This window comes from Theropithecus gelada, chromosome 6, assembly GCF_003255815.1.
Source record: "Theropithecus gelada isolate Dixy chromosome 6, Tgel_1.0, whole genome shotgun sequence".
Taxonomy (NCBI): domain Eukaryota; kingdom Metazoa; phylum Chordata; class Mammalia; order Primates; family Cercopithecidae; genus Theropithecus; species Theropithecus gelada.
In genome coordinates this window covers 88,479,640-88,504,403 of record NC_037673.1, presented here as the reverse complement: position 1 = coordinate 88,504,403, position 24,764 = coordinate 88,479,640, and the positions used below count along the sequence as shown (strand labels likewise).

At 35.1% G+C, this 24,764-nt stretch overlaps 1 long non-coding RNA gene across 1 annotated transcript in view; it reads left to right on the top strand.

The window, feature by feature from the left end:
- The window catches only part of LOC112626677, a 31,774-nt gene extending 23,911 nt beyond the window's left edge, over positions 1-7,863 (top strand). The window contains exon 2 of the long non-coding RNA XR_003119941.1: positions 7,388-7,863. This is a non-coding gene — a long non-coding RNA (uncharacterized LOC112626677). The remainder of the gene's footprint in view (positions 1-7,387) is intronic.
- Positions 7,864-24,764: the final 16,901 nt, after the last annotated feature.

Genomic DNA, 24,764 nt, shown 5'->3' with positions numbered 1-24,764 from the left:
CCATAAGCCCTATTTGCCAATATGCCCTAAATATATCATAACTTTTTTGTCCTTTTAAAAAAGTTTTTAATTTTTAATTTTTGTGAGTACACAGAAGGTGTATATATTTATAGAGCACATGAGATGTTTTGATACAGGAATTCAATGTGAAATAATCACATCATGGAGAATGGGGTATCCAGGCTCTCAAGCATTTATTCTTTGTGTTACAAACAGTCTGATTATACTCTTTCAATTATTTTTAAAAGTAAAATTAAGTTATTATTGACTATATTTTCCCTGTTGTGCTATCAAATAGTAGGTTTATTCATTCTTTCTAATTACATTTTTCGTACCCATTAATCATCCCCACCTTCCCCTCAACTGAGCCCCCATTACCCTTCCCAGCTCCTGGTAACTATCTTATTCTCTGTGTCCACGAGTTCAATTATTTTGATTTTTAGATCTCACAAATAAATAAGAACATGCTATGTTCGTCTTTCTGTGCCTGGCTTATTTCATTTAACATAATGAACTCCAGTTCCATCCATGTTGTTGCAAATGACAGGATCTCATTCTTTTTATGGCTGAATAGTATTCCATTGTGTATACATACCACATTTTCTTTATCCATTCATCTGTTTATGAGCGCTGAGGTTGCTTCCAAACCTTAACTATTGTGAACAGTGCTACAACAAACGTAGGAATGCAGATAACTCTTTATTATACTGCTTTCCTTTTTTGGGGGTATATACCCAGCAGTGGAATTGCTGGATCGTATGGTAATTCTGTTTTTAGTTTTTTAAGAAACCTCCAAAGTGTTCTCCATAGTAGTTGAACTAATTTACATTTCCACTAACAATGTATGAGGGTTCTCTTTCCTCTACATCCTTGCCAGCATTCTTTGTTGCCTGTCTTTTGGATATACACTATTTTAACTGAGGTGATATTATATCTCATTATAGCATTGATTTGCATTTCTCAGATGATCAATGATGTTGAGTGCCTTTTCATCTGTGTGTTTTTCATTTGTATGTCTTATTTTGAAAAATGTCTATTCACATCTTTTGCCCATTTTTAATCAGATTATTAGATTTTTTTTTCCCATAGAGTTATTTGAGCTCTTTATATATTCTGGTTATTAATCCCTTGTCAGAAGGGGAGTTTCTAAATATTTTCTCCCATTCCATGGGTTGTCTCTTTGTTGATTGTTTCCTTTGCTGTGCAGAAGGTTTTTCTTGATGTGGTCCCATTTGTTCATTTTTGCTTTGGCTGCCTGCGCTTGTGGGGTATTGCTCAATAAGTTTTTGCCCAGACCAATATCCTAGAGAGTTTTATCAATGTTTTCTTGTAGTAATTTCATGGTTTGAGGTCTTAGAGTTAGTCTTTAATCTATTTTGATTTGATATTTTTTGTATGGTGAGAGATAGGGGTCTAGTTTCACTCTTCTGCATATGCATATTCAGTTTTCATAGCACCATTTATTGAAGAGACTGTCTTTTTTCCAGACTATGCTCTTTTTGTCTTATTGACATCTTTTTATAGTCAGCAAATTCTTTCCCAAGAGGAAATTGGACACAACTCTTTCAGTTTATATGTGTACCTTTTGATATTCTGAAGAAATCATGTCGCCTTGAGGCCTAATGTCAAGTTACTTACATAAAGAATAATTTTGTGATCCAGTGTGGGTCAGTATGAAATAAAATGATGGCTGTTTCATATTTCATGACAATGACAATTCAAGATGAATGGCAATCTAGTTGTCAAACTCAATGAACATAATGAACATATTCCCCAAAATATATAAAGCATGTGATAACTAAGCCAGGAATACAATGTTTGTAAATTGTGTCAAGGAGACACATCTTATTGATTACATTTTATCTTACTTTACACCAGTTTAAAAGCCTTTAGGTTTTCTTTATTGCCCTAAGGAGAAAACTCTAAATTCTTAGGATGGCATAAAGTTCCCTCTAGTATTTGTGTCCTAGTTATTTTTATAGTCCAACATCTTACTTGCCTATACATACCCCATGATATAGTTGTCTACACTATGTGAAGTGGCTGTTTGTGTGTGTAGTTCTATCAGCCTGAAACATTTCTCCTCCCTGTGTGGTGGGCAAACTCTTCAAAGTCCATCAGAACTGGTCACTTAGGTCATTTCTATGAAGACTTCTTGTTCTAAAGTAGACTTAGGTCCACAGGATGCTGTGTCCAACCCTAAAGAGAAGCTGTAACATTGTTTTCAATCATTCATTTATTTGCCAGTTGCCTCCATCTTACTGAATTTTTGGAGAAAACTTTTGTATCATCTGACCTTATAAGACTGGTATATAGTTGATTTTCAATAAATACTTGTTGACTGAACTAAATGTGTGTGGCAGTGGTAATGGTGGGAGGGGATTGCATTCAAGGCTGGGAAGAGGAAAGGTACACACAAAACAGCTTTCCCTCTGAGGACTAATTTGAGAAAACTCAATACACAACTGTGAGAAAGATATTGCAGACAAGACTATTGACTGGGATTTATGAACTGTGCCCAGAGAACAGCAGGATTTTTAAGGCTCTATGGACGTAAGTGTTCCATAATGTTTTAGAAGTGAAAACAAAAGAATTGGGAATTACTAAGATGTCCACACCTTTCAGTGTGAGTCTTAAATTAATTTACCCATTACACTTTTTAAAAAACCCAATTTAAACTGAAAAACTGCTATAAAATTTCTCTGTGACCTTGGGAAAGTCATTTAACAAGACCAGGCCTCAAAATGCTCATCAAAGAAATGAAAAGGATTTAGTATTCACACCAAAACAATATTTTGTTCTTCAGTGACATCTTAATAGATTAACAGCAGCCATATTTTACAGGATTAACACATAGAATCTGACTTCTTTCCCTGACTTTATTGATGGGTTGCTCAATAATCTCCCTACCCAACTTGTTTTCTCTCATCAGCTTGCTACAATATTTAAAATTCCCACCAGGACCTTCTTGAGTTCAGGATTATCTCTAGAATGCCTTCTTTAAAATGCAAACAAATTATCTAGAAGATAGATACATAAACTCATTAATACATATTCAATATGGATTAGTGATCTTTAAAACTTAAATCTGATCGGGTCACTACCTGACTTAAAATCTTTCAACAGCTTCCCAGTGGGCTTAGAATAAAGACAAACTGCTTAATGCGGGCTCTGAGCCCCAGCACATTCAATTCCATCTCCCTGCTCACCTCTCCAGCCTCATCCCCACTGTTCTCCTCCTCCTCTGTGAGCTCCAGCCACTCTGCCTTCTTTCAATCTCTGGCAGTCACCCTGCTTCCACCTGCTGCAGGAATCTTATATTTGCTGTGCCCTTCCCCTGAAATACTTTTCTGTAGTTTACCTACTTAGTGCCTATAAATCTTTCATTTCTCACTTAATTGCTGCCTTTTCAGGGCAGTGTTCCCTGACCTAATTTATGACGTCAAGTTCTCCTAAACTGGACTCCCCTAGCACCATGCACCTCCGTTTCCTTGTCTTCAGAGTCCTCCTTCCACAATTATCAGATTGCTGACTGCCTTCCTCACTAGATTGTAAACTCCTTGAAGACAGGAATTACATCTGTTCCTTACTGCCTATCATGATGCTTATGCCCTTCATAAATATTTGTTGAATGAATGAATACAGGATTAAATGAATGAATATATAAATATATCATTCAGATTAGTCAGCTCTGAGATTTAAAGCATGGAACTTTGTGGAATAAGATTTAAGACAAATTAAAAGCCAGTCTTCCCAGTGAAAGATCCCAGATTCCCCACTCGTCCTTTAGGCTGTTTCTCCTCTTCCCTCTTCTCCTTCTTCTTCACTTCCTTTCAGCCATGCTGACGTCCTTGTGGTTCCTGGAACACACCAAGCATTCCCTGATCTTAGGGTCTGGGGCATAGGTCATTTCCTCGTAGGAACTCTCCTCCAGGAGTCTGCACGGCTAACTTCTTTACTCAGAAGCCATCTTCTCAGTGAAGCCTATCTTGACCATCCTGTTTGAAAGTACAATCCTTTCTCTACTTGCCACCCCTTGCCAATAACTCACCTTCTTTACCATGCTTTATTTTTTTCCCTCATAGCCATATTATCTTCTAACATCTCATACAATTTACTTGTTTATTATATTTATTTACTGTTTCCCATCTTAGAATGTAAGCTTCTGGAGGCCAGGGATCTCTGTTTGGTTCATTGATATACCCACATACCTGACTGGAACAATACCTAACCACATAGAGTGGGTGCTCAACAAATATTTGTTGAATGAATGAAGGGAAGGCCATGGGCAGGAACCTCATCCAGATGAAGTGTACAGTGAAAAATACCAGGCAATAAGCAGCCCCAGTGGAGAGCAGCAGGAAGGAGGCAGGGTTTTACAAACAGTCATCTGCTTCTCCATTTTGCATTAGGCCCAACCCTACTTTTTATTTAATGAACATAGTGAAAGATTCTAATCTACTCCAAAATAATTTATATAATAGATAGGCTTATGGGCATGACCACACTTCTGACAAATGAGAGATTTCTGCCTTTGAGTTCTGCTGTGTAAACATGACAGATGGTTATATAAACATAGTACTTAAGAACTGTATTTGGCAAAGGAGCAAGAAATATTCTTACAATGACATTCTGCACTTTTCTTTACAAGAACCAGAAAATTTTATAAAGACATGAAGTTCCTTTCCCTTAAATCTGTAAAAAGTGTCTATTACCGTGTTCACCCAAGTCAACCATATTTCCAAACTGTTCAAACTGTATTGCTCTTTCTGTAACTGGACAACAAAGGCTAATTTAATATTTAGAAAAATGTATTTAAGCTTTGATCTTTAATGTTGACTAATTATTTGATATTTCTTTAACTCCTGAAAATCTCAAGACTCATGAAGTACAACAAAGGAAGAAGAAAAATGCAAGTATCTTAAAAACAGTTTTTATTAATATTAATATATTGAAGTGGGAAATTTTCTATTCAGTGGACAATTTTAACTGAGTTAGGTTTAAACTTAATTATATCAGACTTAGAGGATGTTATCTAATTTTTGAGGTCAACCTTGAGATCATAAGGAAGATAATACAGACTTTATTCTCAAATACAGCTCCCAGGAATGTATCTAGCTTATGAATAAACAGATTAAGAAGGATCTTTTGTTTCTTCTGTTACTCTTGCTCTTTGAGTCAAGATTCAAAGATCATGATTTCTCTGCCTACACTTCCTCTAAGTTGCTTTTCTCCCAAAGGATGGTTTTATATGGTGGTACCCCTCCTACCCCTACCCACCCCCGAACCACCTTCAGCCCCTCATCTGTCTCCAGCCTTCAGTCTTTTCAAGACAATAAAAGGAAAAGAGAGCTAATCACACACAGTCCACACTCTGGCCTTCTTAATGAAATGATTTAGGTTACTGAAGTTCTCTCTATTAATGTTGTAGTTGTAAAAACTATGTGTATTTCATTAAAATTTCTTACGACTTTTGTTACATTGGCATCGATATCTCATATTTTATAGGAATATTTCTAATTGATATCCATGATCTAGATATCAAGTACCTGGACAATGACATGTGTTCTGTAATAATGGCTATTTAAAGCAATAACTCAGAAAAGGACCAAACCAAACCAAACCAAACTGTGGGTAGGTGAGATCATGAGATATTTGGCTTGAATCTGAGAGTCACAAACCTTGTTATTTAAAAACTGGAAAAACTGGGAAAGCTTCGTTGTCTCCATGAATTTTAAAGAGTGCACAAGCTTAACCCACTGAACACAACTCTGAAATGTTTCTAATTCCCTTATTATCAAGGAAGGTAGACCAGAGAGTGCGGAGAGAATTTTACCTCAGGGAAATGTACCGCTGCACATTCTCAGTAACTGTATAGTCCATTTCTGCCTGTATGCTTGAAAATTAACAGCATGTTAACAGGACTATTGCCTACACTTGTGACACTGTCTGCATAGGATTAGGCCATTAAATATTGATGGAGATAATTGTTCCTGCACTTGAACATCAGAAAGATGGAACTAAAAGTAGTTTAACTAGCATTTGCCTTTATGCTTGGTAAATAGAGGGCTGGATTTCAAAGTACAGAAGGATAAGTATTGCCATGTACTCAGCTCCATAGCCAAAGCATCATTGATCAGAAAGTGTGGTTTGTAAAAATGTTATAGTAAAAGTTAAATGAAACAATTCAGCTGAGCCTTGGTGAAATTTACTGGAATAGAATGCGATATAACTGTGCATTTAGAACATGCAAGCATGATTTCTTGCCATTTGTTGAATTATTTTTTATTTTAAAATGAAATTCACATGTGCTATGGGAAGAACTGCTGTTGTAGTTAGTGTATTTTATAATCTGGAAGATATCTTATACTTTTATCAGATAATGCCTTAGGCAGGCCAACTGATTGAATAAAAGTCTCTAAGGCTTACTCTACTTTATTGCTGTGCCTTGAAATTGTTTGTCTTCCAAACTAGGTTTTTTCTTGAAAGATTGTGTCCTGTTCATCACCTTAACCTCAGTGCCTAGCACAGTGCTTAACACATCCTAGATAATCAATAAATATATGTCGAATGAATGTTTGTAATATCATCCATAACCTTGATATTGTTACACAGTCTTAGATATATCTCATCTGATGGAACTGAGTTTCACCAGATTTGAATGATGACACTGGAGTTTACATTATTGGTAAAAACAGGGATGTTGGCGACCAGCAGACTTGTTTTTGGATCTAGGCTCTATTATTTACTAACATGTGATTTGGAGCAGATTATTTACAATTTTTAACTCTTACTTTTTTTATTAGTAAAACGGGGATAATATTCCCTATCTCATAAAACTGTTTTGATAATTAAGTAATGTATTTAGAAGATCTATCCATAGTGCCCAGAACACCACAGCTTCTCAATGGCAGAAATTACTTTTAAAAATTGCATTCAAAAAGAATTTGAGCGATTTCAAGGATCTATCCAATGGGTCTGTCTTTTATCCAGAATGTGGTAAACAAGGAGAAAGAAAATAATGCAAGTGTCCTGAAAGCAAAATACTAGGGGATTATTTGTTTAATTAAAATGACTTTCAGTCTTATTTAAGTTTATCTTTATTTATTTATATATCTTTAATATTCTAAGCCTGTGTGGCATGAATCACTTGCTGGGTAAACTAAACATACCTAAAATTAAATCAAAATGTATCTCTGGATTTGGTTATAACCACTGTTATTATGGGCTGAATTTTATGCTTTTCCCTAACCCCCAAATTCATATGTTGAAGCCCAGTATCTAAGAAAATGACTGATTTGGATCCAGAGTTTGTAAAGAGGTTATTAAATTAAAATAAGGCTGCTAAGTGGGTCTTTATTCAATCTGATTTGTGTCCTCATAACAGCAGATTAGGACTCTCAGAAGAGACACAAGAGGCGTGGCCACACAGAGATAAAGATCATGTGGGGACTAAGTGAAAAGGCAGCCATCATAAGCCACAGAGAGAGAACTCAGAAGAAACCAGCTCTGCTGACACCTTCATCTTGAAAGTCTAGCCTCTAGAACTGTGAAAAAATAAATACCTGCTGATAAAATACCTGGACTGTGGTATTTTGTTAAGACAGCCCTAGCTAACTAACACAATTTTATACACTAAATAAAGTCCAATTCAATTTTAATTTTGTAGAAACTGAAACAAATAATTTAAAGATTTACTTAGTAAATTACTTCAGATTGGGATCAAATATATACATGATATATGAAAATGTAAGAAATGGATATTTAAATAAGTATACCAGTACATAAAAATTCTAGTGCCTGTTTTTGTTCTTTTTTTTTTGAAAGCCACTTATCCCAACAATAAAACTGATGCTCAAAATATTGTGGGACCTATCTTTATACTCTGTAATTATGCACTCAAGAAAATAAGTTTGACTATATTACGGTCACTCCATTTTTGTTTATTTGTTTATGTTATTCAGCTTATCATTTAAACATTTTTTCACTGCAATCATTACAAGTTTTGTTGTTTCTTAGCATTGAATCTACTCTCAACGGATGATGACTTTTCACCATGAACTTTGAAAACCGTTCCAAAGAAAACTTCAAAAAGGTTTTGAGTGCTTAGGATCAATGTCGATCCAGTGGGTACCTTGATGTTTTACCTCCTACAGTCTGAAGCTCTTGTACCCACTGGCATAATCTCCTGCATAGGTGTCCCTGGTGCTATTCTATTTCCTTTGGTAGCCTGCTGGGTGCATCTCCCTGATGCTGTGTTTCCCAGGGTTCACAGATTTATGGTGTCATTTGATTTTTGCTTTTCAAATATCTTGAAATATTTCTTTTGGCTGACCTTGTTTAGGTGTGCTTCATTTTAGCTGTCTGTCAACTAACTTCCCTGTGCAGGCTGTTTCTAAGCCTCCTTATGCCCATCCTTTGCTTTGGTTGTTACATCCTGCTCCCTTTCTCTTCAAATTTTACTTCCTTAGATTCAGTTATGTTACTTAAGCTGGTTAAAATTGCTCTTAGTTTCTGATACTATCAGTGCAGTGGAAGGGAGGCAACAGTGTGAGAGTTAAGTGAGGACCCTAAGGTTGGACTGTCTGAGTTCGAATCTCAGCTTTGCTTGTTGCCACTAACTGTGATTCATTTGACTACTTACCTTTCTGAGGCTCAGCTTCCTTCTTCTTAAAATGGTGTTTTCGGATACCTACATTATTGGTCATTGTGAGATTAAATGAGTTGATAAGTGCAAAGCGCTTAGCAGAGAGCTTGGCACACAGTAGGCCCTCAGGAAATGTTAACTGTTGCAATCATAGAATATCTGTTTCTAGGAAGTAACAATGTGCATGCCTCAGCAATGGCTGACTCCTGTGCAAAAAATGCATGCTGGAAATCCAGTTGCCTCTGAAAAGCTGTGAGTTGTTACTTTATTTCAGAAGCCACATGAAGATGAATTTCATGTCTCCTATCTTTGAGTGAGGCCAAAACCAAAAGCAGCTGGTTTTCACCCAAGAAAGTGACCCTGAAAATTATCATTGCACATTTCTCTCCCACTTTTGTTTCAAATTAGACTCCTCAAAGTCTCCACGTGGATAGGAGGCTATTTAATATTTCATTTGATCCCATTTTGATACTAGAAACATGTAGTCTTTGGGTGGGAGAAGCAGAAAGTAACCGAATAAATTTCAACAACCTTAATTTGGTTCAGCTCAAAACTACATCTGTAACATTTCCATTGAAGTTCCAACTTCTATCATTCCCAAAGAACAGGACAATGTGAACCCCAAAGGAACAAATTCATTAATACTAACTAGAAGTGCATTTTGGCATCTGTGAGATGAAGAATTACAAATTCAATTCATCTGGGCCATTTTTAAAAGTTCTTCTTACCTGCTGGTCTCAGGAAGGAAGGAGTCATCATTGCATGACATAAGAGAACACAAATACTGCGGTTGAAGCCCGTGGAGGTGCTCAGTGTGTCTGTCTTAACACATATTCATGGTGGGATGAGTCATATGCTCACTCATTTTTAGTTACATTTATTGACCAAGCTAAAAGTGTTACTTAAGACATATTAAAAACAGATGTTAAAGGCTAGACACCATTTTCTTTTAAAATTATTTTTAAAGGAAGGCTTAATGCATATTCATATTCAATTTTGTAATCCCTTTCATTTCAACTACACCAAATTTCTAGTGTCCATCCTAGAGAACCTCTGTAGAATTCGAAAAGCGACAGTTTTTACTTTGAACTTTTTTCTATGTAGATAGAGTTTCATTCACAACCAGATAAAGATATCTTTGTATCCTACTTATTGTAATAATAGACCGGATGGATTCTTGGTAAAACCTGAATATTTTTAAATGCTCTATATGTTCTAGCTCTAAATTGCATGTTTTAAGCATATTGCTTTGAAATCCTGAAAAAAATGCATACTGAATTTTGATGTGTTCTAAAACAGTCATGAAAATTAACATCTTCCCTCAGCCCAGGGCCAAACAGATTTTTTTGCAGGGCCAAATTAGAATCTGCCTACAGGCTTCAGATAAAAAAAGGTAGCAAGCAGGCAACTTTTTAAAGTCAGAAAAGGCAAAGTAATCTTACATGGCTATCTTTTTTGGTAATCTAAGTAGCTGGGGAAGGGAAAAATCTTTTAATTTAGCCGTAACCCTCTAGAGTATGTGGATGTTGGTTGATCTTTGCCAGGATTTAAACAGGCATAATGGTACTGTATATCCTTTAGGCAACTAATGGTTTTAATGGACCTATAAGTTACTGGGAGTAGAACTTACAAGGCATGTTAACTAGGTACTCTTTAAAAAAAATTTAAGATTCACATTTGAGTAGACTTAACTTATTATATGGAACTGGGAGGTCAGAAGCCAGAACCATAGATTACTGATTACAGATCACCATTTCTATCTGCTCTGAAATTCCATAGGTGAAACTAACAGCATGGACTACAACAGAAATTAGATTGAGTGCAATAGCAGAGAAGCAATCCAGATGACACCAGGAAAGGAAAGAGAGCATAGTGCAGTCCAGAAATAGAAGGTCTGGGAATAAGAGCATGTGAGCTTGGAGACTCTGTGATGCAGAAATGTGGATATAGATGCATAGAACCCAGGACCAGTTCGTTCAAGAGACATTTATGGGCACCAACTACACACCCAGAAGTATGCTAGATGTGGAGGGTCAAATACAAATAAGACAGTCTCTGTTCTCAAAGAGCTCAAAGTCTGTTGAAAGGACCATAAGAGGATGAAGGGAAAGCAACCTAGAAGAGCTAATATGAATAAGAATGAGCAAACATTTTTTGAGTGCTTAAGATGGCCCACTCACTATTTTCAGCCTATTAGTCTTTATTTTCAATTGTATAACAACTCAATAAGTTAGGAACATTTTTTATTTTCATCTTGCACTTAAGGGAACTGAGACTAGAAGAAGTTAAGTAACTTACCCAAGGTCACAAAGCTAACAATTGGTGCCACAGCCAAGAAAAGTAAAATAGAATAGGAGCAGAAAGAGAAGTCATTTTTATATATATATTGATCATTGATAGATACATATCATTGTATATGTCTCATTATATACATACTCACTCCTTCCACACATACTGTAAATATGCCTTATATGTTCCTGCTTCTCTAGTTTTTTTGTATGCCATTATCATACTTGAACCATACTTAATACATTTCTTCATTCTTTGTGTCTGTCCACCTGTGAAGATCAGCTTAAATTCTCCTTCATTTATGAGTCCTTCTCTGAAGACTCTTGATGGAAATGCTCTCTCCCCACTCTAAAACTTTATTACCTTTATTTTTGTTTGCTTATTCATGACATGTTATTTTATAGAGTGCACTATCGTTGCTTTTCTTGCGTGTAGCAATTTAGAAAGTATTTCCCCTCAGGTCTACACATATAAGGCATACTGTGTTTCTTGATGTATCAATGAATAGATTGAAGCAAGGAAGCCCCTGTCATTCAGGCACCATTGCTGCCTTATACCAATGTCTGATGTGCCATTGTTTCTCATGGTTTCATTATGATTTACAGTTCTAATCAGGGATTATAAATGAGGTCTACTCGACAGTCTTTTGCTGATAGAAACTCTTCTGGTAGAACTGACTTCCAGCATTCTGTACTGCTGGGTCTTTTGCTGGGTCTCTTCTTGGTTTACTCTATCTCACTTAACTGTTTTATATTCTTTTTAGTCTGGTGAATAACATCATACAAGGAGAAGCTGGAAAGAAATCAGCTAACCAGCCAGGATGTTTCCCTTGCAACAATATTTTATGATCCTTTACAAAGTTGCCAAAATGGGAATCATTCTTTTGCAGCTCTCTCATCAGATTATAGTTCTAATGCCTAGGGTGCTGGCCATGCCTAAAGCCAGAGATCCTTGGAGTAGATGGGACCTCTCTCTTCTCTGGAGCCCCAGATATGCCAGGGTTGCAGGATGGTCATTTTAACTGATAGAGTAAACAGTCTTTTCAGCTTCCTTTGAGTTAGTTCCCTGAGCAGCCACCTAGGAGTAGGATAAGCTCTAAGGGATTGGTAAAATACCGCAATTATTCTCCATCACACTCCCTTATTTCCTGTGCTGACAAAGTCAAATGACTCCACACAGACATCATGTTGGCTGCAATACCCACCCACTCCGCCCCCACTGGGGAGGCTGAGGCAGGAGAATCGCTTGAACCCAGGAGGTAGAGGCTGCAGTGAGCTGATATCATGCCACAAAACTCCAGCCTGGTGACAGAGCGAGACTCCATCTCAAAAAAATAAAAAATAAAATAAATAAATAAATAAAATATCTCTTGAAGGGACTCTATTTGACTGAACTGGTAGTTCTATGTCTGACAATGCTCAGGCTAAATCTTTGTATTTTCTAAATTGCTTCAAGTCTTTAAGGAGTGAGTCCTAGGGGAAACCAGACTTCGGAATTCTCAGTCTAGCCAAATGGGGTTACACAAAAATATGAAATTGTGATTATGTTATTCTTGAGTGGGAGCTGGCTACATGTGAGATTATTTCTCTGGGAGTAGCCGGATTATGGATGTAGTGGACTGCAATAGAATCTCATGATTCGTTCAGTGAAGGCCAATACTCCAGGTGTGCCAACTGTGAAGGGGAGAGTTTCAGGATGAGAGTGCCCGTGATCCACTTTGTCAAGAAAGAGGTAGCACAAATCTTTCATTCATGGTTCCTGTGAGGTAAAGTGTGAGAAGTTTGAGAAAATGCATCTGTAAACCTTTTGTGTCTATGTGGCTTGTGAACACGCCCACTGGACTAAATGTTGAAGAAGGGGTAGGTTTCTGTGTTGCTGGTTCTATAAAATACAAGGATCTCTATGGTTTGTCTTAACTCATTTCCCCATGCAGTTGATAAATTATGCTTGCTAGTTATTGAGGGAAGAAAAATGTCCTCTTCAAAATTCTCTCTTCCATAAAAAAGAGAATTTGTTGTGTATACAACAAGGCTTTATGGGATACATATAGGTTGTAAAATAGTTACTCTAGTGAAACAAATAAACATGTTCATCACTTTAAAATATCTCTTGTGGCTGGGTGTGGTGACTCACATCTGTAATCTCAGCACTTTGGGAGGCTGAGGTGGGTAGATCATGAGGTCAAGATATTGAGACCATCTTGACCAACATGGTGAAACCCTGTCTCTACTAAAAATACAAAAATTAGCTGGGCATGGTGGCGGGTGATTGTACTCCCAGCTATTCAGAAGGCTGAGTCAGGGGAATCGCTTGAACCCAGGAGGTGGAGGTTGCAGGGAGCCGGGATCACGCCGCTGCACTCCAGCCTGGCCACAGAGCGAGACTCTGTCTCAAAATAAAATAAAATAAATTAAAACAAAAAAACATAAAAAAAAATCTTGAAGGGGCTCTATTTGACTTAACTGGTAGTTCTATGTCTGACAATGCTCAGGTTAATGCTAAAAAAAACAAAACAAAAAAAAACAAAAAAAAAAAACTTAAAAAATAAATGCATAAGAGCAAAAGAGAGGAACATACATTCTCTCTTCCCCTCTCAATCACCCTCTCTGTCTTTTTAAGCAATGCCAGATGACATAGTGAGGAGTTGAACAGAGAAAATAGCCTTTAACATTTTGCAGTGACGTATATTAAGCATATTTACTTCATGCCATCTAATGTGTAAGGAGCCAAAGAAAGAAAAAAAAGTGAGGTACTGTTGCCACCCCAAGTCAAATGGAATGAGTAGAAGGAAAAGAAAAAGCCCATGAAAAGGATATGATAAGAAGACCAGAGAAAAGATTAATCAGAAATTATAATGAAAACGTAATCATGTGGGAAGAAAGAGTTTTCACAAAAGACTATACAAATTTAGGAAAAAATTTGTCCTTTTTAAAAGCTTACAACAATTTATAAAGTTGTATTTTTTTTTTACTCTCTAAAAGAAGCATGCCAATTTAATCCATTATGGTAGGACATGTGTTGTTTGTTAGCTTTTGTTTTTGTTTTTATGAGATAATGAATTGTACTCATCTCCCTTGTGATTTGGAGCATAAGGTTTCATATATGTGGGATGTAACAGTGGAATAGTAATATTAGCTGTTCTAAATAGAGATCATCCTAGCAATGTTGGTCTCATTAGCTCAAAAAGATAAATCCCAATTCTAGAAACAGTGAAAGAAATCAAACAAGGAAATGAAGCTAAGCAAAATTCTATTGAGGTATTTTCTTTATGACAATTAATATTAATTCAGAGGGCTATAATAAACACTATATTGTTTCTACCAAATATCGTGATATGATTCCTTATCATGATAAATGGCTACAGATAGAGGTAGATATAAGTCAAATTTTACATGTTTGAAATTTGAGAACGGAATGTATTATAAATAAATGTTTTCTAATGTAGTCCAAGCAAGACTTTTTCAATTATAATTTCAAAGAAATATGGTTACTAATCAATCCCTTACAAACGCATTGACATATAAAATGTAAGTGGTAAATGTTATTAATTACCTTACCAAGCACTGCCTAAATCCAGTTCTTTGGAACTTACAAGATTTTCTCAAAACATTTAACAAAGCACACATACATTTAAGATTTGAGGTTTATGTTAGTGTTCATAGTATGGTATTGATGCTGCTCACTCATCATCAGTAATACATTAATTCATCCCTACATTCTTCATGCATTTAGTATAGAGATATAGACAAGGATAAGGCATAGTTCCAGATCTCAAGTAATCACAACCTTTCAGAGATGATGAAGTCACCACAGTTTTCGAGGAGCCCATTCCCTTTCATTATATATATTCAAAGTGTAGAGTGGTGGATAAAGGATAGAAGCCTTGGCTCTGAGTCCTTCTTCTACCAGTGCTCCTTCTTTTAGCTGTGCTCTAAGGAAAGCAGATTCCCATCAGTAAAATGAGATAGTAACCCAATTAATACTCATTGAGTTAAGAGAATTATGTGAACTAATACATGGGAATCACTTAGCACAGTTCCTGGCACACTCAAATTGTTTAAAAAATTTAACCTCTTATTATCATTACATTATTTGAATCTGGATAAGAATTCCTTTCTCTTTTTGCTCAGGAAAATGCCAAGCAATTTTTATGGATATACAGATCCTTGGTAGAAATACTGGAACCAAAACTTAGGTTTTGGTGCTAAATGATTTACATGCTCAGTATTTTTCTTTCTGCTACATTAGACCTCTTCTGAAATAGCTTAATTTTCATAAATTCCTGGAAAGAATAATGCTCATAATTAATATGGGAAAGGCATTCATGCAGTTCTCTCTAAATCTCCTTTTTTTTCTGGCCTGTTTTGCTAAATCTTCTATAAGAGCTACTAATTCTGTTCATTCACAGAAATATTTCTAATATTGCAGCATGATACTTGCAACTAAATGATTAATAATTCCAGAATAAATTATTCACTTTTTCTCAACCAATTATCACCACATTATGAACTCATCAACTTTAGACCCTTGATTAACTCTTACTTTGTAGCTATTAAACTTAGTTTCTTTTAAAAAAAAAACTTAAGAAAAAGATGTTAAGCATATACTAAAGCTTTGTCAGTTCTGTTTTCAGGCTACAGTATTTTTTTTAACTGCTATGTTATACACCCCATTGGAATCCATTACCGTGGCAGGTTTTTCTAGGCAAATAGCTCACCAGAGGGAAGTTTGGCTTTACGTTTTCTTCTTTCTGATTTAGTTTATTCTTTGGTTGCTAATTTGCATTTTTCTCTGAAGAAGATTAGAATTATAATACATATGCAAAAGCATACAGCAAGGAAAACAATCCCCTCCCCCAACTAAAAGTATGACCTTGGACAAATCACCAATTTCTGTCTCAGTTTAAACATCTATAAAAGGGGATAATAATTCCTATTGTAAAGCTCTGTTTTGCAGAAACAATGTGATGATGTGCTGGAGCTAGCCAATTGTTAATGGTTCAGGAATATTGCAAGCTAGTTGTTAAAACCTTGGTAGTTTAAAATTGGCCGTAGGGGTAGTATCTACACCATGGAAATTGACAAATGCTGCAAAGTAGAGTTTTTATTTTCCTTCCCAGACAGGGGGTTTACCAGCAGCACATCACGGAATAACACTTGTAAACCATTTAGCCAAGTTCCAGATCTGTATTAAGAATTCAAAATCTTAGTTCTTAGGAGTATGATTATGATGCTAATTCAGAAATCTGCATAGGAATGTTTTTTTTCCCCCTATAGTTACCTCTCCAAAGGCTTGTACCAATTTATATCTTTATGCTAACAATATAGATGTCAAGATGTTTGTGTTACGAAATCTGCCTTTCAGTACTAGCTCAATAGAATAAATTTGAAGAATACGCAGTTTCATGGGAGAACACTTCTTATAAGTTGATAGCTAAGATGCTTTAATAAAAGAGAGATGCAGAAATGCTACGGCCTGCAGGTTATTGTAAACTTCTTGTTTTGTTCTTCCTCTTCAGTGGTAGTGCAGGAAACATTTCATGAATTAACCTGGACTAATATAAAAAAATAAATATTTTCTAATCATAATGTAGGTCCTCAACTCTCTGTTCATCTTGTATCTTCTATTTCTTGTGTTTTTTCCATGCAATGAACTTTGCTTACCTGAAAGTAATGTGTGCTTGGAAATTATATACAAATGCAACATGTGTTTTTAATGACAGGGCCCATGGCTTTACTCTGAGAACATCCATATATCAAACATCGTTATGGCTTTATATGCCACTTGATCTGGACATTGGAAAAACAGGAGTCCAGGCAGAGCAGAAGGGTTTCACAAACCTTGCTTGTGCAAGTGATTAGAGGTGGCTGTTTGAATTCACATTTCATCTGGTGAACTCAGAAATGGGCCATACTTTTCATTAGGACTGTTTCTACGAGAAAGGTGTGGGAGTCTGCTACAGTCAGATAGCAGATGTTAGGGATAGAAAACTCTCCATTAAATATAAAATAGGATGTTTTATAGGATTTAGAGAACAAGAATTAAAATATGTTGAAGGGGCTAGGTGCGGTGGTTCATGCCTGTAATTCCAGCACTTTGGGAGGTCAAGGCACGTGGATCACCTGAGGTCAGGAGTTCGAAACCAGCCTAACATGGTGAAACCCTGTCTCTATTGAAAAAAAAAAAAAATTAGCCCGGCATGGTGGCAGTTGCCTGTAATCCCAGCTACTCAGGAGGCTGAGGCAGGAGAATTGCTGGAACCCAGGAGTTGCAGGTTGTAGTGAGCAGAGATTGAGCCATTGCACTCCAGCCTGGGTGACAAGAGTGAGACTCTGTCTTGAAAAAAATAAATAAATAAAATAAAATAAAATATGTTGAAGGAATACACTTACATATTTAGAGTCAATATTGACCAACAGGAAAATATGTTTTGACCAAGGCAATTTTATTTTTAATGAACATGTTCAGAAAAGCTACTGTTCAGATCCAGTTATATTTCCTTTATTTTCCTGTTATCTTATTGGTATATATTGTTTTGTCTTAAAAATATAATGGATGTACAAATTAAATAAATATGTATTGTATATACATATCCTCATATTATTTTTCTTGATTATAAATGTTTTATAAATCAATGTAAAAATTGAAGAAATAGAGCAATGTGCAAAGCATTGATGATTTTATCCCTCAAATACAACTACTGTTAAAATTTGGATAATAATCTTTTAGGCTTTTTAAAAAATTCATATAAATATAAACCCATATGAATGTAAGCATGCGTATGTATGATTGTTCATTTGCTTGTTTGTGTATTTATTTTAAATATGGGGAAAACTTGCCTTTTTATTTAATATAGTGTAGTTATTTTTCCATGCCAGCACATGTAGACCTATTTCATTATTTTTAATCTTTATATATAATTTTGCTGCTTTCAAGCACCATAATTTGTGTAACTGATTTGTTGATGGAAATTTAGGAGTTTGTAATTATCAACATTAAAAATGATGGCCCTTCATATGTATATCTCTTCTCTATATCTATAAATAGTTGTATATTTGCGAATCCTTCTATAGAAAAAAATACCCAAAAGCAGATAGCTTTTTACCATTTAAAATTTTCAAAATGATACCACAATGGGCTACTGTTATTATGCCCATTTTATTGCTGAGCTAACTAAATAGTAAAAGGGTTAAATCACCTACACAAGGTCATGTAGCTAGTCAGTAGAAGACCCAGGCTGTGTCCCCACACTGCACCTGCACAATCTGACTACAGAGCACTCTACTAAGCTGTTCCATTATTTCTGTCTCTTGGTATTATACTTATTCACATATTTTAACATTTATGAAATTGGAATCTGTCTCCTCATTGATGCCATCTTACAATTATTGTCAACCAGGAAACAACATGGCATTGATGTCTTTGCTGACATACGTGCACATTCCGTGGTTATTACTGATTCCGTGACTAGACATCTGTAACTCTTCAACAAAGCACGTAAGGACTGTTGAAAGCAGGAATATGCATCCTGGTTGTTGTTTAAAAAACTTCCACTGATATCTTCATTTAAATTAAAAAAAAAACCTACCAGTAACAAAATTCATCAAATGGGTGTCAGAAGTCTGGAAGAAATCTCTATAAATGATGGTAGAGAATTCTACAAAGAAGTATTGCATCACCAACAGTCTTTCCAGAATAGTGGCTAACACTTGGCAGAAAAACATAGATATTCTTAACTCTGTGTCAAAAAAATGTTTAAGAAGAATTGGACCCCAAGTGTAATCTTATCGTAGTTCATTTGGGCTGCTATAACAAACTACTATAGATTGGGTGGTTTATAAATGAGAGAAATTTATTTCTAATGGTTCTGGAGGCTGGGAAGTCCAAGATAAAGGCTGGCAGATGTAGTGCCTGGTGAGGGTCTGCTTTCTGGTTCATAGCCATCTTTTTCCTGGGTAATCACATGGCAGAATGGACAAGGGATTTCTCTGGGGTTCCCTTTATAAAGGCACTAATTCCCTTCAGGAAGGTTCACCCCATGACCTAATGGAGGCCCCATCTCCAAATACCTTTGTAATGTGGATTAGGTTTCAAGATATGAATTTTAGGGGGCATATTCACTCTGTTGCAAGTCTCAATCAATTGGTTTAATTTATATATTAATTTTTGTGTGTATATAAGAGGGATACATCATAAAGACCAAGTCTAAATGTAAAAGACCTCTTTGGGTGAGTAAAAATAAAAACAGTAAATGACAAGAAAATATTGTACATAGTATAAAGTTTTTTCTTTTCTATTAATATATAATTTAATGGTACTTCTCCCAATCGATGGCATTTTAGATTCAATAAAATATATTAGTACCTATCTTATGGAGTTGTTATAAGAATGACTAAATGCTTAGAACAGTGCTTAGTATGAGATGAGTATTTTATAAATAATAGTTATTAAAAATATTTAATAGAAATTGCAAATTTTCTTCCAAAAAGGGCGATCCAATTTACAATACTAATTAACAATTTTATTACAGTAATTTATAACCTACACATAATTTTCTATAATTATTCATCAAAGAAAACAAAGTTCTTATCTCAAACTATCATATGTGACTGTATAACTTCTGCACAGATAAGCCTAAAAGAAAAAAAAAAAACCTTCTACATAGTCCCATAATCAATAAATTCTACCAATTATTTTCTCAAGTAGATGTTTATAACTTCTGGGTTTCATATAGGAACTAAGGTTGTACTTTTACCAATGACTCTTTGACCTCTAGGTAATAATAATTATTATTCAACAGATGAACTGTACAGTTTTTCTTCAGTATCAGTGAGAATTCATTCCGGGACCACTGCAAATACCAAAATGCGTGGATGTTTAAATTCTTTATATAAAACGGTGTAGTATTTGTACATATCTTATGTGTATCCTCTGATATTCTTTAAATAATCACGAAATTAGGGGTAATACCTAATATGATGTAGATGCGGTGTAAACAGCTGTACACTGAATTGTTTAGGAAATACTGAGAAGCTAAAAGAGTCTGTATATGTTCAGCACAGATGCAACCACCATTTTTTTTCTGATTATTTTCAATTAGCAGTTGGTTGAATTCATGGATATAGAACCCACAGATATGGAAGACCTACTATATTTTAAAAAATTAAGAAAATGTTAAAGGAACTTTCTTGACTGCATATATTTTTTAAAGTAATGAAAACATAGTATATAACCAAATTTAGGAGTATTTTTGATATATCTGAAGTGAGTCAGCTTTCCATGCAATTTCTTTTTGAGACCATGGCCCTTTATTGATTCAGTTTCCTCATCAATGCAAACTTGATATTACACTTTGACTTTAAGATATTGGAATTGTTACTCCCTACTTAAGTTTTCACTCCAAATGTAGGGGTATTAAACAGCTATAGGCAAGAATTAGAGAAATAAAAAAAGTTTCCATAAAGGGATGACGAAACACTTTCCACCTGTTATATTCTCATGAGTCATCTCCTACTTGAGATCGTTTTCTTATGATTTTTTTAGAATCAGACCTTAGGAGTTCCTGATTTCCTAACTTTCATGCTAGAACCTAGGAATAGTTCTATAGGCACACGAAGATGTTGAAAGAAATATTCTGAATCTTCTCAATTTTCTACAAAATCTTTTTGTTTCCAATAATTAATATATGCTATCAAGTACGGCTGGCATTTCTGATGCAAAAAGGTACTACTGAATATATTTTAGTTTTGTTCCCAAATAAAATTGATGGGTTTCTCTTTCCCTTTTCCATAAGAGGACACATTTATTGAACTCTTGGAATCATTAGAAGGTTTGAGTTTTACGGTCTTTCCTGGCAGATCATGTGCTCAGGCTTAGTTGTGGGCCAGGCACTGGGAATCAGGACTACCCATAACCACTGAAAAGACCAAGTCCCAGCTACGCAACTGACAAACTTTCACTCTGAGATCCTTGAGAGAATGAATGGATTATTGTTCACCTCCATCTCTTCCCCACACTGTCCCTTCAGCTTCCACAAGACTAAAATAGCAGAGTCTGTAGGCATACACGCACTTCTTAGGGTCAGAGCTAATCAGAGGTAATTACCATTTAATTAAGTGCAAAGCTTATTTTCTGAATTATTTGACTTTTTCATATATCCTGTAAAAGAAAGTAAACATTTACACTTTCAAAACAATTTTTAAAAATTTGTGCCTATTGACACTTCCAAGAAAAGGAGGATTCTATTGGTGAGAAAAAAAAAGAAAAGCACATAAAGTACATTATTCATCTCTTTAAGTATTCATCACTTATTGCTAATATACTCATGTAGGAGAAAGCGTATTGCACATTACATGTGGAATTGCTTTCTTATGTATTTTCATTCAGTCATCTTTTAAAATCTCTGTTCTCATAATTGTTGTAGATATTCCAAGGAATGAGTACGTCAAAGCTTGAGTTGTTCCAAAATTATTTCAATGGAGATTTCAGTTGTTTGAGGGTTATCTGGGGAAGAAATTTATCTTCATGAGGGCAGCCAATAACTGGGTCACTCATGGATATCCACTTCAAGTCCAAGAAATTATCACATCTACCTAGCGAACAGCATGGCTCTACTTACCTGAGGAGGGGTGTTGTGACTGGATAGTTTAAGCTTAAAGATGTATCAGAGCTTATGCCAGTATATCTAGTACAGTGGTTGTTAAGATACGTAAACAACTGTAATTGAAAGTGGAGTCAAGCATTTAGAGGCAGAAACACTAATTAGAACTAATTGACAAGTGCTATAACACTCACCAGGGTAGCTCTTTACATAGGAAAATGATAGTTGTGTAAATACAGTGATTAATTGTATTCACTTAGCCGTTATTTTTCTTCTTGGCATCAAGCTGGCCCAATACTTGGCCACTGATCATAACTTTAAATTTATGGTGGGTTTCTAAGTGAACATTTCTGTTTTTCAAGCCTGTCTTACCTCTGTCATTTATATACATGCGTATTTGTGTATGTATATATTGTGTGTGTGTGTTTTATCACATTTATGTGCATATGTTTTACACTAACATCTCTGTTGGAGCTAGACATGGGTTGTAACTATCTTTAATCTCTGCCTTAGAAGCTGCTTTCAATCCATGAACTTGTTAAAAAAATTATTCCAGGATGGTAAGCACAAATATAATTATTTCATGTACTTTTTTTTGTAGCTTAAATATTCTGGTAGGAATTTGAAAGCAAGTCTTCAAGTCTGTCATCTAGCATTTGTTCAAATACTACAATTCTCTTAAGAGAAAGAAGTGTTATGCTGAATTTATTATTTATCTACAAGCATATTTTACCATATTAAAAATGTAATTGGAAGACTACTAAAATAGATGTTTCACTGAGACAAAAACAAAAGAAAACACATTTGACAACTCCTCATAAAATGAAAATGGTGAGGGAAAGTTTATTAGTGTCTGGTCAAAGCCAGACACTACAGATGAGCACTGGAGTGGAAGGGCAAGAAGGCTCAGGAAAGTTTGGAGAGCTGGTTCCAGCTATGAATCTATTATTAATGATAATTATAACCAAGGAAAGCCACTTGAGCTCTTTTGATCTCAGGTTTCTTGTCTTTAAAATGAGAGGAATGAAGCAGATGTTTTCCAAGGTCCTCCCTTCCTTTAAAAAATTAGTCTATTAAGAATTATTTATTTTGAAATATTTCCAAGGTAAGTACAGCAGACTGAAGTTTGGTCCATTTTTATAAGGAGTGGTAAAGAGCTTCTGACAATATTAATAATGGCTCAGACATGGGATTGAGTCCCACCCAGTTTATAACCCTATAACCTTTATGGGCTTTACCCATTTTCTCAGGTGTAGTGGTGGGACTGGGATAAAGTTAAGGGGATCTGGTACACTTGGATTACTCCATCCAGTTCTTCTTTTTAATTACGTAAGTATTACAAATCACCTCCTCAATTGATTTATTTTTACCATTTTAGGGCAGAGAAGAGGATAAATTTGAGGGTGTTGGTGATCCACCTGTACATAAAATTATACACACATTTTTCTAAAGAATATCTGTCTGATTTTTGTAACCAAAGTCATTACAACCTCTTTTGCCCTCAGAATAAGTTAATATAAACACAATTTTATTACTATATTCATTTCCTACATCTGCTGTAACAAAGTACTGTAAACTGGGTAGTTTAAAGTTATTCTCTGGGTTCTGGAAGCTAAATCAAACTATCAGCAGCGCCATGTTCCCTCTGAAGCCTCTAGGAATGAATCTGTTTCATGCCTCTCTCCTCGCTTCTGGTGGTAGCCGGCAATCCTTGACATTTCTTGGCTTGTAGAGGCATCACTCCAATCACTGTTTCTGTTGTCACATAGTGCTATCCTGTGCTTCTGTTTCCTTTTGTCCAAATTTCTCTCTGTCTTTTTAAAGAAACCAGTCGCTGGATTTAGAGTCCAACTTGTCCTATATTATTCTTAAATATGGCTTATGTTGGCCACAACACAAAATTACATTAAGTAATATTTTTCCTGATGAACTTTACATGTGTGAATTGATGGGATAATAATAGAAAATTTAGTGTATGCCAAATGTATTCAGTTGAACAATTCTGAGGAATCAAAATTACTATTGAAGGTGTAAAAGAAAAATGAAAAAGAACATGAGATAATCTTGATTTCTTTCACTCATAAATTGTTTCCTTGATGGATTTTCCCCTCTTTTACAAAATATAATGTCTTTTAAGTTCTCCATTGGCTATAATCTTACATAGCTATTATTCTGTTTTCTTTAGGTTTATTTTTTCTTTTTCTCCCAACATATTGATTCTTACAATCTATTTTTAGCTTTGATATGAAAGTAAAAGCTGGTTGGTTTAAAGGTGATTTATTAGACTTGACTATCACCAGTGGAACTTGATATAATTTAGTTACCTTTTTTTTAAGGAAGTGACCATGACTCACGTATTGACAAGTTTAAAAAAATTCTTCTTTTATCATCATTTTTCTAAATCTCTCACTTCTCTAATACATTTACAATTATATTTTAGTTAAGATATTAATAAAAAAAGTATAACCATGTTATTAAAATGTATAAATAATACATCAAGCTCAAAACATTAATGTATACACTTCATTGGAGAGAAATATGAGGCCCAATGATAGAGGGCAGGGCATGTTCAGTGAAATATTGAACAATGAAGTGACATGATCAAATCCGTGTATACGTATTTTAAGGATTTATCTTTTTAAATAATGAAGGAAAGTAAGAAGTATAGTTCAGGCATCTACATAACTAAGGACTATGGTCTCTAACCCTGACAGTGCCAGAGATTATTAAGTAGAAGAGTATATATTTTATAAAAGTGTAGAATGTAGAATTGATAGTATATGTTTGCATAAAGAAGGGAGGATTTAATGACACATAAGTCTCTGTATTGGGTCAATTTAGTAGATGATGGTGGCTTTAGCAGTCTATGGAACATAAGTGATAAGTTAATAGAATTTTGCAAAAAAGATGATTGACTTTGTCTTCATAATTTGAAATGCTTGTGGGCCATCAAAGAAGGCACATCCAGACAAACTTGATTCAAACGAAGCTCAGGAGTAATATCTTAGGGTGAGTGAATTTACTTAGTGAGTATTTTTTTTTTCACTTTTTTCCAGAAGAGAATTTTCAGTAGTTTATGAAGAATAAAATAAAATAAAGTGAAAATAAGGAATGAAAATGTAACAAAAAAGAAAACAAAGGTAGGAAAATTAGAGAGAGCCACAAGTGAAATTGGTTAACAAAATGTATTGTTACAGGTCTTTTTTTTTTTTTTTTTTTTTTTTTTTT